At 52.4% G+C, this 14,125-nt stretch overlaps 1 long non-coding RNA gene across 3 annotated transcripts; it reads left to right on the top strand.

The window, feature by feature from the left end:
* The first annotated feature begins 775 nt into the window (after positions 1 to 775).
* On the top strand, positions 776 to 12,873 carry LOC127490494 (uncharacterized). Of its 3 annotated transcripts, none has more exons than XR_016235058.1 (3): positions 776 to 1,207; positions 4,011 to 4,253; positions 12,117 to 12,873. It is a non-coding gene; the product is annotated as an uncharacterized LOC127490494 (long non-coding RNA). The 3 variants fall into 3 exon arrangements; XR_016235056.1 differs by lacking the exon at positions 776 to 1,207 and adding an exon at positions 1,848 to 2,425; XR_016235057.1 differs by lacking the exons at positions 776 to 1,207; positions 12,117 to 12,873 and adding exons at positions 1,848 to 2,425; positions 7,870 to 9,331.
* Positions 12,874 to 14,125: the final 1,252 nt, after the last annotated feature.

Genomic DNA, 14,125 nt, shown 5'->3' with positions numbered 1-14,125 from the left:
ACTTAAGTTTGAGTGACACTGCACTGAGCAAAGTTAGGTGCTGGTGTTATTTCTGCCAGCAGGAATTCCCTTAGCATTCAGCTTGGAGTGTAATGGAGTATTTTGTGAACACATTTTGGAAACAGTAGTCATGATTAGGACAGATTTTTGGAACCTGAGTGGTTTGGATTCCTGCCAGAGGCTTGTCACTTCATAGCTGTGGTCCTTAGACAAGTTCTCAACCTTATCTGGAAGACAGTGCGTTAGATCCATTAGATGATGTACACAAGCCATGCAACACAGTGTCTGGTGCGTAGTAAGCACTTAGTATGTGGTGGTCTCACATACACATTCTGCTTTTTTATTTTTGTTTGAGGTGGTGGGGCAGGGCAGGAGAGACCTCCCTTTTGCTGGTTCACTCACAGAATGCCTTCCATGGTTGGTGCGGGGCAGAGGCCAGAGTAAGGAGCCAAGAACTCAACCCAGGTCTCCCACGTGGGCGGCAGGAGGCCAACTCCTTGAGCCATCAGCTGCCGCCGCCCAGGATCGGCATTGGCAGGCTGGGAGTCAGTCCAGGCGCTCTGGCGCAGGGCACAGGCACCTTAGCTGCTAGGCCAAATGCACACCCTATGTTTTTCTTTTAAGTCATTTGTGAGGAGAGGATGTTTACACGGAAAATCATTGTAGGGAAAGAATAAGTAGTACATTCCCTTGCTCTTAGGGCTCACTGCCCAAAACCAAACTGGAGAGCCACAGAGTAATTAGAGAGGTACAACTCAGTGAGTCAGCTTGAATCCCGGTGTGCTCATTGTTACAGAACAATGCGCAGGTGTCACGGAGCAAAAGAGGCCTGAGCCCTGTCGAGTGTCGAGTGCACTGTTCGTCGCGTTTGTGACGGACTTGCCTGGCGGCGCCTGAAACAGCCGCTGGTCTTGTTAACAAACCACAGGCCCTGGGCCCAGCTGGGAGGCTTGGTGGCGGCAGGTGTGAGGTGGGGCTCCAGGTGGCGTCTATGCAGGTGGGGGGGGGATCCCCGGGGACTCAGGGAGCAGGCCTGTGTGGGAGGGGCCCGGGAGGCGGGGTGACCGCCGGGGTGATGCCGGTGCAGGCCTAGCGGGCGCAGCTGGACCAGGAATCACCGCCTGAGACCAGCCTGGCATCTGCAGGTGAGGCTTGCTCTTAGACAACAGCGTTGGAGAGACTGCTTGGAGCGCGCCGTCGGGCGCAGGTGGGTTTTGTGGTCCTTGTTCCGACAGGATCACTGTGCCCGGTTCTGTTCGTCTCCTCGTGCACCGACCCCGCAGGTGGGTTTTGCGGTCCTTGTTCCGACGGGAGCGCTGTGCCCGGTTCTGTTTCGTCTCCTCGTGCACCGACCCCGCAGGTGGGTTTTGTGGTCCTTGTCCGACAGGATCACTGTGCCCGGTTCTGTTCGTCTCCTCCTGCACTGACCCCGCAGGTGGGTTTTGTGGTCCTTGTCCGACGGGAGCGCTGTGCGCGGTTCTGCTTCGTCCCCTCGTGCACCGACCCCGCAGGTGGGTTTTGTGGTCCTTGTCCGACAGGATCACTGTGCCCGGTTCTGCTTCGTCCCCTCGTGCACCGACCCCGCAGGTGGGTTTTGTGGTCCTTGTCCGACAGGATCACTGTGCCCGGTTCTGCTTCGTCCCCTCGTGCACCGACCCCGCAGGTGGGTTTTGTGGTCCTTGTTCCGACGGGATCACTGTGCCCGGTTCTGCTTCGTCCCCTCGTGCACCGACCCCGCAGGTGGGTTTTGTGGTCCTTGTCCGACAGGATCACTGTGCCCGGTTCTGCTTCGTCCCCTCGTGCACCGACCCCGCAGGTGGGGTGGGTTTTGTGGTCCTTGTTCCGACGGGATCACTGTGCCCGGTTCTGCTTCGTCCCCTCGTGCACCGACCCCGCAGGTGGGTTTTGTGGTCCTTGTCCGACGGGAGCGCTGTGCGTGGTTCTGCTTCGTCTCCTCGTGCACCGACCCCGCAGGGAAGACACGGAATCTGAATTCTGCGCGGAGGTGGCAGGTGCACACCCCACACCTGTGCTGCTCGCTCTGTTTTCCGCAGGGGCGCCGTGCGGGGGAGGGGCTTCGCGGCCAGCGGTGTGGGGGCTGCGGGAGCCTCAGGATTTTCCCAGGAGGCCCGCGAAGTTCGGACTCCGGGAGGCGTCGCGGTGGTGCGCACGCACGCGCCGGGTCTGAAGGGTCTGCAGTTGGCAGGGCGGCCGGGCGGCTGCTGTGGGCCCCTCGCGGCAGGGCCCTGCGGACGCCCCCTCCCTGGAGCCCGTGTCCGGCAGGAATGGCCACGTGAGCGGGCTCCCCTCGGTCCCCGGGGCTTTCTCCCCGTCGGTGTCCATTCAACCCAGAGCCGCACGAACGTCTTCCCAGAGGTACCACTCCCCTGCGCCGAAGACCAAGACGCCACGGGGACGCGCTGAGGTACACGCCACGCGGCGACGCGCGGAGCTCCCGGGAACGCGCGCGAGGTACACGCCACGCGGCGACGCGCGGAGCTCCCGGGAACGCGCGCGAGGTACACGCCACGCGGCGACGCGCGGAGCTCCCGGGAACGCGCGCGAGGTACACGCCACGCGGCGACGCGCGGAGCTCCCGGGAACGCGCGCGAGGTACACGCCACGCGGCGACGCGCGGAGCTCCCGGGAACGCGCGCGAGGTACACGCCACGCGGCGACGCGCGGAGCTCCCAGAAAGCCGCGCGCGCACGCGGACCCTGCGCAAGCCCCGCCCCCCTCCCGGGCCGGCGCCGCCCCGCCCCGCCCCGCCCCGCTCTGCGCCCTCTGCTCCTGGAATTGCCCACACTCACGCGTGCGTGTGCACTCGCTCTTTAAACAAATCCTGCCCTCGTTTTTGCATGTTATTTATGCCTGTGCTTTGGATCCTTATCGCACATGGGGCAAGGACTTGGAGTGAAAACCAGGGAGCGTGTTCCCACCGCAGGGAGACCTGGCAGGCTGGCTTCGCCCTGTTCCCGGTGGATCTGTCTGTAGTTTGATAACTAATGTTATGTAATTCCTTAATAGTTTTTTTTTTAAAGATTTATTTATTTATTTATTTGAAAGGCAGAGTTACGCAGAGGGAGAGGCAGAGGCAGAGAGGTCTTCCATCTGCTGGTTCACTCCCTAAATGGCTGCAGTGGCTGGGCTCGGCCAGGCTGAAGCCAGGAGCCAGGAGCTTCTTCCGGGTCTCCAAAGTGGGTGCAGGAGCTCTAGCACTTGGGCGGCCTTCCACTGCTTTCCCAGGTGCATTAGCAGGGAGCTGAATCAAAAGTGGAGCAGCCCGGACTAGAACCGGCGGCCGTATGGGATGCTGGCACTGCAAGCAGCGGCTTAACCCCATACCCCCCAGCGCCAGCCCCACGTCAGTAGGTTTTTAGAGTTTTCCAATCTAAATTTGTAGCCTGTCCATATCTTAGCATTCTCCTAATGCATGATTTGATTTAGGGGCATTATCAATGAAAGACCTGGAGATAGAATCACACTGGGCACAGCCCAGATATTCTGTTGATGGAGGTACGTGAAATAAAGTACAATGGCTGAAATTCATTATGTCCATAACCCAAAACTAGGAGTGAAATGACCCATCTCGCCTGCCTTTGTGGGCTTTGTTTACTGTTTTTTTTTTTTTTTTTTTTGGACAGGCAGAGTTAGACAGTGAGAGAGAGAGAGGTCTTCCTTTTCCATTGGTTCACCCCCTAAATGGCTGCTACGGCCAGCGCGATGCGCTGATCTGAAGCCAGGAGCCAGGTGCTTCTCCTGGTCTCCCATGTGGGTGCAGTCCCCAAGGACCTGGGCCATCCTCCACTGCCTTCCTGGGCCACAGCAGAGAGCTGGCCTGGAAGAGGGGCAACCGGGACAGAATCCGGCGCCCCAACCGGGACTAGAACCCGTGTGCCTGCGCCGCAGGCGGAGGATTAGCCTAGTGAGCCGCGGCGCCAGCCGCTTTATTTACTGTTTCAAGTGATGCTGGCCCATGAGTGGGACCCTAATTGGCCCTTTGTCTACAGGTGTTCCTAGGGCTTTCCTATTTCGGTGCCCCGTGAACAGGGGCGTTTAGACGACCTCTGCATCTCAATGATTGTCGAGCTGGATCCGGACGTCTGGGAATCTGCTGAGTGTTGACAGAAGCCCCGGGTGCGGTATGACAAGGTGACCGGGGCTGAAGGCTTCGGTTCTTCCTCTGCCCTGGAGATTGTAACTGGAACCCAGCTGGCTGTCCTGACCTCCTCTACGGAGAATCCACATGGCAGGTGGGAGGAAGTTTGCTATTTGAAGGTCAGGCCTCATAAAGAGAAACGTCTTAAAAGGAAGATGAAGCAGTCTAGATCATTGTATTTTTTTTTCATACGTTCTGGGAGAGAAGCTTGAGTCATTGTAGACCATCTGTGTTTCTTTTGGGACTTTAGGGGTTTGAAATTCCAGCGTATTAATTGATGAACACCACAGGCCGGTGCCGCGGCAAACTAGGCTAATCCTCTGCCTTGCGGCGCCGGCACACGGGGTTCTAGTCCCGGTTGGGGCGCCGGATTCTGTCCTGGTTGCCCCTCTTCCAGGCCAGCTCTCTGCTGTGGCCGGGAGTGCAGTGGAGGATGGTGCAAGTGCTTGAGCCCTGCACCCCATGGGAGACCAGGAGAAGCACCTGGCTCCTGCCTTTGGATTAGTGCGATGCGCTAGCCACAGCACGCTGGCTGCGGCGGCCATTGGAGGGTGAACCAACGGCAAAAGGAAGACCTTTCTTTCTGTCTCTCTCTCTCTCTCACTGTCCACCTGCCTGTCAAAAAAAAAAAAAAAATTGATGAACACCACGGACATCCTGGAGCCCTAACGATCACGTGGTCTCCTTCCCTGAGTCCTCTTGGCCTGGCCCCTGGCCGCAGTCACCACCTGTTTGCTGTTGACAATTGCCTGCCTTGACCTCTGCTCCGCGCCCCGCACCTGCTCACACGACCTCCTGCTTCATGTGGACCCTCGGGAGCCTGCGCAGAGCCTCTGCGCTCCCCTCTCCTGGGGTTCTTCACCCCTGCTCCCCAGCCACGCACTTAGAACAATCCGTGAGCAGGAGTGGTAGGTCACAGAGATGCTTCCATAGGGATGAGCCTGTCCTCAGGGCTCATTCGTGTACTCACTGGTCTCAGCACTGCTGGAAACCCAGCTCACAGTGGAGGAAGAGTAGCAAATCTCTCCTCGCCGCCATGCCAGCTGCTTTGCGGGACTCCCAGCCACTCCTGGCCTTGCTGGCTTTCTGGATGCGCAGTCTGGGGAGTGTGAAGGGCCCTGGAGAGGGGCGGGGTGTTGTGGGTGCACACATCACATCCGCTGTTCTCTGAGGAGTAGCCTTAGCAAAGCTCACAGCCTAGTCCCTCCCCTGTAAAATGGAGAAGATGGTAATGGAGTCAAGCCCTGTCGGCTCCTCTCACTTACCTGAGCTCTTGCTTTGATCCTGTTGCATGGAGAAGTGGCCTCTTTCCTCCTGTTTTCCGTTCTGTGGTGGTTACCTGTCTTGTTACCCAGAGCATTCCAAAGTGAAAAAGAACTATTTCCCCCAGTTATTCAGTAATTTTACTTTTCAGGCTGGACTCTTCTCTTGGCTGGAGTGATGACACCTTGCTCTACTCACAGGGCCTTGGAACTACTTTATTATTAGATGTATCTATTTGAAAGGCAGAGCAACAGAGAGGGAGAAATGGAGAGATGTATCAGAGAGGGAGTCAGAGCGCAAGGGAGTGAGAGTGAGACACAAAATATTGCAAAGGCAGGGCTGTCAAAGCCTGGAGTCAGGAACTTAACCCAAGTCTCCCACACTGGAGCAGGAGCCCAGCTCCTTGAGCGGTCCATCAGCTGCTGCTTCCCCAGGCATACACTGGAAACGGGAACCAGGAGTTAGAACCAGGAATCAACCCCAGGTGCTCAGATGTGGGATGCAGGTGCTCCAACAGGTGTCTTAAAAGCTAGGCCAGGGGCTGGTGCTGTGAGCAGTAGGTTAATCCTCTGCCCACGGCACCGGCATCCCATATGGGCAACGGTTCTAGTCCCGGCTGTTCCTCTTCCGATCCAGCTCTCTGCTGTGGCCTGGGAAAGCAGTAGAGGATGGCCCAAGTCCTCGGGCCCCTGCACCCGCGTAGGAGACCCGGAAGAAGCTGCTGGCTCCTGACTTCGTTGTGGCCATGAGGGGGAATGAACCAGTAGATGAAGACCTCTTTCTCTGTCTCTATCTCTCTCTCTGTAACTCTGTCTTTCAAATTAAAAAAAAAAAAAAAAAAAAACGCTAGGCCAAACGCCTGCCCATTTTTATAGGGTCTGGTGTGCAATTTGATACACATGTGTAACATGGAATCCATCAGTGTGTGTCTATAATGTGTAATGATCAGTCAGGGAAATGAGCGTTCCTGTCTTGTTAAACATCATTTCTTAGGCTGGCGCCGCGGCTCACTAGGCTAATCCTCCGCCTGCGGCGCTGGCACCCCGGGTTCTAGTCCCAGTCGGGGCACCGGATTCTGTCCCGGTTGCCCCTCTTCCAGGCCAGCTCTCTGCTGTGGCCAGGGAGTGCAGTGGAGGATGGCCCAAGTGCTTGGGCCCTGCACCCCATGGGAGACCAGGAGAAGCACCTGGCTCCTGGCTTCAGATCAGTGTGGTGCACTGGCCGCGGCGGCCATTGGAGGGTGAACCAACGGCAAAGGAAGACCTTTCTCTCTTTCTCTCTCACTGTCCACTCTGCCTGTAAAAAAACAAAACAAAACAAAACAAAAAAACCCATCATTTCTTTGTGTGGGGAAACACTTGACTCCTCTCTTCGAGCCTTCGAGCTCTGTATAAAAATCTAGAGGAAGCCTCACGGCAGGTGGGCGCTTAGCCTGGCGGTTGGGACACTGGTGAAGATGCCCGTATCGGGTACCTGAGTACAATAACCGACTCTGGGTCCTGCCACCAGCTTCCTGCAAATGCAGACCCTGGGGAACAGCAGGTGATTGTGCAAATAATTGGCTTCCTGCCACCCACGTGGGAGACCTGGTTAGTTCCCTGCTCCCTGGCTCCATTCCTGGCCCGGCCTCAGTATGATGGGAGTGCATCAGTGGATGGGAGTCTCCCTCCCTCTCCCTCTTCCCATCACTCTCTCTCTCTCTCCCTCTCCATCTCCATCTCCCTCTCCCTATCTCCTTTGCCTGTCAAATACAAAAAACTTTTTGAAGTTCATGGAAAATGTGTATTATGAACTCTACATGGATTTCATTTTTTTTTCACCAAAATCAACATCTATTTTAATCCCATTTTCCCACAAAGAATGACTACTTTGTGTACTAAGCGGTTGTGAATCATGTCACCCCGGTGTGCCGTGTTGCAGGACATGCAGCGCATTCTTCCCGACAGGCTGTGCTTCAGCCCCTGTGCCCCGCCGCCCCCTGGCCCCACTCCCCTCTGGCCACTACTCCTTTGCTGCCTGTCTCTGTGGCATCAGCGTTGTTGGCCTCCACACAGCAGAGGGAATGCACCGTCTCGTCGTTGTGTGCCTCCTTTGTTTCACACGGTGTCCTCCGTGTTCATCCACTCAACAGCTTTTGTTTTTCAGGGGATTGTGATTGAAACTGTGACTGCCCCGATAGCTTCTAACTCAGTCCCTCGGGATTCTCAGAACTCACTTCCTTTAGCCTCTGTATTTGTAATCTTTGTTGGAGCTGTGCTGGGCCATTTGCATGCACAGGTGCAATTCACAATGATTAGCAGTATTAATTACAGATTTATTTAAATGAGGGCTCTCATGAAGACTTAGGTAGTCTAAAACTTTGCAGCAATGTGCCTTCCCCCAGAGGACTTAAAAGATTAATTCTAAAATGTGTTCCTTTGGATTGAAACCCAATACTGTCTCACCAGTGTGAAGACACCTGCTTTTAAGAAACTGGAGAAATATGCAGAGTTAGCCTGTGTGAAAGATCTTGGGGTGCTCACGGCCTTCTGCTCACAGCTCGTGTTGCCAGGTGAGTTTCGAATCCTCTGAAGTCAGCGACGCAGCCACAGGCAGGCTCGAGCGCTCTCAAGTCTTTTTCCACGGATGCGATACCAAGAGGTCTCCCCAGGTCCTTTATGGCTAGGAGCGGTGAAGGTCCCGTCACAACACCATGATCTTATCAATCTCAGGGTGATGGTCACCTCATGACATCGGTGGAGACATCTGAGCCTGGAGACAGAATTTCACTACGAGCGTGTGTATTGAATCCGTCCACAGGGAGAGGTCCTGCTGCAGAGAGGGAGTGTGTGACGCCGTCAGCTCGCAGATGGCACGGCCGTTTCCCGGGGCAGCCTCCGAGCCGTTCACAGCTGTCCACGCCGACCACTGTCGTGGGTGCTGGCTAAGTTACAGGGACACTCTCGCACTGTCCAGCGCCCGTGATGGCTGCGGACTCCTTGCAGCAGGACACCTGAGTGGAACGGCACAGCTGCAAGAGGAGAGGTGAGGGGACCTGAGGGCGTCTGCTGGCGGTGCGTGTCGCTGTCACCCCTGAGCACCAGTTTCTAAAGAAGGAAGCTGGACGCATGGTCAAGATGACTGAATGGGGGGCAGCAAGGACCCGGAATCCAAGGGCGGCTGTTGGGCTGCTGCGGTGTAACTCGGCACTTGGGACGCTGCATCCCACGTCAGTGCTGTCTCGAGCCCTGGCTCCCCTGCTTCCATTCAAGCTTCCAGCCGATGTACTGGGAGGAAGCGGTTGATGGCCTAAGTGGTCGGACTGCCACCTGCATGGGACACTCGGAGTTCCCGGCTCGGGGCATCAGCGTGGTGCAGCCCTGGCTGCGGTAAGCATTTGGGAAGTGAGCCAGTGCACGGTCTCTCTCCATTGCTCTGCCTTTCAAATAGATGAAAATAAATAAACATAAAAAAGTGGAAACACCGAAGACCAATAAACATGCAGAGATAAGCAAGATGAGCATGGAGCGGTCACTAACACATCAGACAGGCAAAGCATTTAAGGTATGAAGCGCCCTGCATTGGCAGGTGTGGACCAACAGGAACTCTTGCATTAAGTCCTAGATTTGCTTGTACCAGAATAAACTTAGAATTCCATTTTCCCCAAGATATTTGAAGAACCTATTTCACATTGCTGGTGGAGAGGTAGATTGTTACAACCACTTTTGGAGAATCATTTATTACCCAGTAAATTTTAACCTGAACATACCCTGCGACCCAGCCATTCTGCTGTTGGGTATATCTCCTACACAAAGTCACATTCATGTGCATCTGAGTACAAGAAAGCACACGGGCCAACCTGGCAACAGCCCAGGGGTTCCCCAGCAATGAGGACGTACTGCCAAAACATTAAAGTAAGGGGACCTTAGAGAGAACACCGAAAATGAACTAGGACTGCATGTGGCCAGGCGCAGGATCCCACAGTGACAGAAGAATTAAGTGTCTTTAGGTCTGCGTGATATTTATAGCAACTTCCAAAACAGACAAGAGTTAAACCTGATCAACCCCACAGGGGAGAGGCCCTTGACTTACTCTTTCAAATGCCCGGAGTAGAGCCACAGTGAATTTTTGCAGAATGGCCTTTTGTATATTGTCCATGGACATGTATGTGGGCATAAAAGCAATTTAAAGCCTCCTGTCTGAAAAAGAATAGGATTTCCGCTAGGCATGAGTGAGGGTGCTGTGGTTGCCGGCACTGGTGGGCAGTGTGTTCTGGGCTGCTCCTGACCCACGTGGTGGCTGTGGGAATGTTCGCGTGGGTTTATTCCCAACCCCATGTGTGTGTGGTCGACAGGCCTCCTGGCTGTCATATCTCACAGTGTGACAGCTAATGCGACAGACAGGCAGTTTATTGGGTTTCATTTCAGTGCACTTCTCTGGGCGTGGGGGTGAGAGGGAGGTGTGTTCATGGACCTGGGACTGCAGGTGCATCTGAGGCAGCTGTGACCTTAGAGCTCTTCTGTGTTTGCATCAAGAGTTTTGGGAGTGGCACAGGCAATAAAAGGCCTGGGCTCGGTTTTGCCCTTTGCCATTTCCTGCCTGTGTTGCCTGGAACATTCAGGTAGACTGTTTCCTCAACTCTGAAATGGGGCTCCCAGGAGCCCAGGGTAGCAGCGATTAAATGAGGATTAAATAAAAGATGGTTTGCTGTGGTGCCTTTGTGTGATGAGAAAATGCCCCTCCTCCTGCCGGAGACTGCACTGGGGCACAGCTTGGACAGCAGATGTGCCCATTGTGTCGGTGACAAGGCACCCTTCTGGGCAGAGGCCTGGGCCTGCCCACACCCCACCCTGCTGTCCTGAGTCCCGCCCCCACAGTGAGACTGTGGAAGCAGGCAACAGCTGCGTGGTTTGCAGATAGTAAATGTTTAAGGTCGCCGTGGTCAGGCTCCAGTCCTGTGCGCTCGGAGAAAGAACACTACCAGGAGTCACTGAGCGTCCCAGGCAGGGCACAGCAGAGCCTCAGCTCCCCCTGTTGGAGAGTTCCGGTTTTTTTTATGTGAGCTGGAATAGTCATGTTCCGATTGCGTGGTGGTTTTGAACACACCATCTTTAGCACTGGTCTCAGAGCTGCAGGAGAATAAGACTCTGTTTTGTTTCCCTGTCTGGGAGCTGGGACTTGAACTGGGGCTACAGTTTATTCCCTCTCTGGGTGGAGGACAAGGGTCTCCGGGTGAGCAGAGCAAGATGGAAGTGGGCAGCAGTGGTACTGAGTGGGGGACCTGCCTTTACCCCCCCCAACCAAAAATGTCACTTTTTAATTATTTCACAATTGAGATTCTGCATAGGAATTCATTGAAAGGCAAGGTTTTACTGCTTTTTTTTTTTCTTTTGATGTTTACTTTTAATATTTTCTTCTACTTGAAAGGCTAAGTGAGAGCCAGGGCGAGTGAGTAAGAGGTATCCATCTTTCACCCTCTGGTTCACTCCCCAAATGCCCACGACAGCCAGGGTTGGGCAAGGCCAAAGCCAGGAGCTGAGAGCCGCATCTCTGGACCCTGGGGTCCGAAGCCCCCTCTGCTCTTGTTCCCTGACGTCATGGAGGCCTGTGGTTGGCATCCTGGTCTGGAGGCCACCATGTGAATCTGTAGTGGCCTTTAGCAGGCTTTTCTGGGATTTCAGGTTGTTGCAGAGATGATTAAGGCATTTAGATGAAAAATAAGTGCTCAAAAAAATAAGCAGTATTAATTGAGAATTTTATAGACTCTCTTTTTGGTATGTATGTGTGTAAATATGTAAACTTAGTGAATAATAATTTTTGAGAATCTTTGGTTAGTTTGTATAAATTACCTGATTTATGAAGTACAGGTGTGTGAATGTGTGCATTGGTAGAATTCAGAAATCTAAAAATAAGACTTTAATGTGTAGGGACTTTTCTAAAATTTGTTTGATTCATATGTGAAAACCTAGTATGTATTACTTGTTATTTTTCCTTTCTGTTCTTTAGATTTCTTTTTTAAAATTTTTATTTAATGAATATATTTTTACATAGATACAACTTTAGGAATATAGTGGTTCTTTCCCCCATACCACTCCTCCCCCACTCCCATCCCACCTCCCTCTCCCTCTCCCATCTTCTTCATTATGGTTCACTTTTAGTATCACTTTATATACAGAGGACCAACTGTATGCTAATCATAGACTTCAACAACTTGCACCCACACCCACACACAACATACAGAGTACAGTCTGGGGAGAAAATTTGCAGTCGATTCTCATATTATAATTCAGTAGGGACAGAGGTCCTACCTGGGGAGGAAGTGCACAGTTGCTGCTGTGGATTCGTTCTGAGAAGAGAAGCATGGTGGGGGCAAGAGGCGCGGAGTCACCACACAGACACTGGGAGTTGGGTGAAAGCAGGCCAGAGGCGAGCAGCCTGCAGACTCGTTTATTTCAGTTGGTACAGCAGCTTATATAGCCAAGACCAGCCAATCTGGTAAAGGGGCGGTTTATGCCCTAACCAATCACAGCCTGTTGCCAGGCAGGCTCCATTGCCAGGTGGGTTCCGAAGCCATTCCTGAGTAACTGATGCTTGCTTGCCAGCGGCCATCTTGGCCTGGCCTTCTCATTCCATCACACACAGTGACTACTGTTGTACCTTTAACAATTAACACTCTTTTTTTTTTTTTTTTTTTTTTTTTTTTTTATGATGTCAGTGATCATCCGAGGCTCTTGCCGTGGGCTGCCAAGGCTATGGAGGCCTTTTGTGACCACAGACTCCGTTGGTATTTGGACATGGCCACAAGCAAAGTGGATGTTCTCTTTTTCCTTCAGAGGAGAGTGGAGAATTGTATAGACACTTATGTCAAAATTTTTGACTTCCTGTAAATCTCATAGCTTTTCTCCCAAGACAGTTTTCTCCGAGAGCAAGCTGACCTTGTCAGTGGTTTGCTGCGTGGATGAGGAGGGGCCTACAATGCTGGAGAAGTGAGAACAGGTCCCCCACAGTGTTGGGGAGGCAGGGAGCAGCTTCCTGTGGCTCCTCCAGGAAGCTCAGTTTATGCGTCCCTGCCTGCCTCCTGCCTGGTGCCGTAGTATTTAGATCTAACCAGCCTGGAAGTGTCGGGGAGATGAACTCTTCCCTCTGGGACCCCAGCCCAGCATCTGGGTGAAATTCACTCTTGAAAGCTTTGCTTTGATGCCTGGTTGGCAGGTGAGTGATGGCAGAGGCCAACAGGGCTGGGGCTGTGCCGTGGAATCTCACACTGAAAGTGACCAGCTCTAAGGGCCCAGGCGAGAGTCACAGGTGAGCAACTATTCTTGGGGGTTTTCAGAAGACAGTTGGACAGCAAGTCTCTCCCACAGTCTCTCACTGGCGCATTCTGTATGGCATTTTATGTTGAGTTCTCTGGATTCTTCTTTTTTTTTTTTTTTTTTTTACCACTGTAAATTTTTATTTCATTCAAACAGTAAAATATCTACTCATCACGATCAAATATGTAAGGTTTTACATCAGAGTTTTTTTTGGTTTTAGGTAAAAATAATTTGCAACTGACAAAATCACAACAAATACTCATTCTGTAAAACATTTGTATTTTATATAATTTTCTAAGATATCTAGAATTTTAATGCTGGTGTACTCATAATAGAACCATATCCTATGGCTAATGCGAACCATATTTTAGAAATAAAATACATTTTTGTCAATCATTTAAGTCCTCTAGACTTTGGAATCATCATTAATTCTGAATAAAAAAAAAAAGAATAATTAGAACTGGATTCTTCCTTTTAATCCGACACATCCCCCAGCTGGGAGGAGGGAAGGTGCCCAGGGAAGATGCTGCCCCCTGGTGCTGAAAGGTGGTCCTGTGAGGGGTGCTCCTGGCACAGCCAATGCTGTAAGCCCTGCTGTGTTTGCCAGAGACCCGAAGGGCTGCCCTGGGGTTGGTGTATGGGTGGTGCTTGCAAGAATGAAGTGTCTCCTGTGGTGTTAGGCAAGCATGCGAGTAACAGTAACCACTGCCCTTTTGAGTGTCAGTTGAAAAACTTCCTGGGGTTGGGTTCGATATAAGAATAGGCAGAGATGGGTGATGGCTAGGAGCCCCATTTCACGGACGGGTTTGCTTCACCACACATTCCTTGCACATTCTTGGGGACTTTTGATGGTGATACGCCTTGGAGAAAACTTTTTTTTGGTTGCGTCTGCTTGAGATTCTTTGGGTTTCTTGTGTCTGGATGCCCATGTCTCTTTCAGGACCTGGGAAATTTTCAACCGTTATTCCATTCAGCAGGTTCTCGGTGCCTTTTTCCTTTTCTTCTCCTTCAGGAATGCCTGTAATATACTTATCCGGTCATTTATGGTATCTCATGTTTTGTGAGACTTTCTTCATTCTTTTTATTTTTTGCCTGATTGGGCTGTTTCAGGCTGTTCTCAGGGTCAGAAATTCCTTCCTCTGTTTGGTCTATTCTTCTATTAAAGCTCCAGTCGTATTTTTTATTTCACGGATGGCAGATTTCACCTCCAGAATTCCTACTTGGTTCTTCCTAGTGAGTGCTGTCTCCTCAGTAATAGTTTATTTTGTGTCACTCATCGCTTTCCTCAGTTCTTCGTTTTCTCTTGCATCTCGCTGAATTCTGTACCTGTCATTTCACAGACTTCCTTCAGCCCAGGCTCTGATTCTGGGGGATTATTGTGTTCTTTTGGAGGCATCGCGCTACCTTGCTT

The sequence above is a fragment of the Oryctolagus cuniculus genome, chromosome 6 (assembly GCF_051225735.1).
Source record: "Oryctolagus cuniculus isolate XC-2025 breed Fujian yellow rabbit chromosome 6, ASM5122573v1, whole genome shotgun sequence".
Classification (NCBI taxonomy): Eukaryota; Metazoa; Chordata; class Mammalia; order Lagomorpha; family Leporidae; genus Oryctolagus; species Oryctolagus cuniculus.
This window is presented reverse-complemented; position numbering and strand designations above follow the sequence as displayed.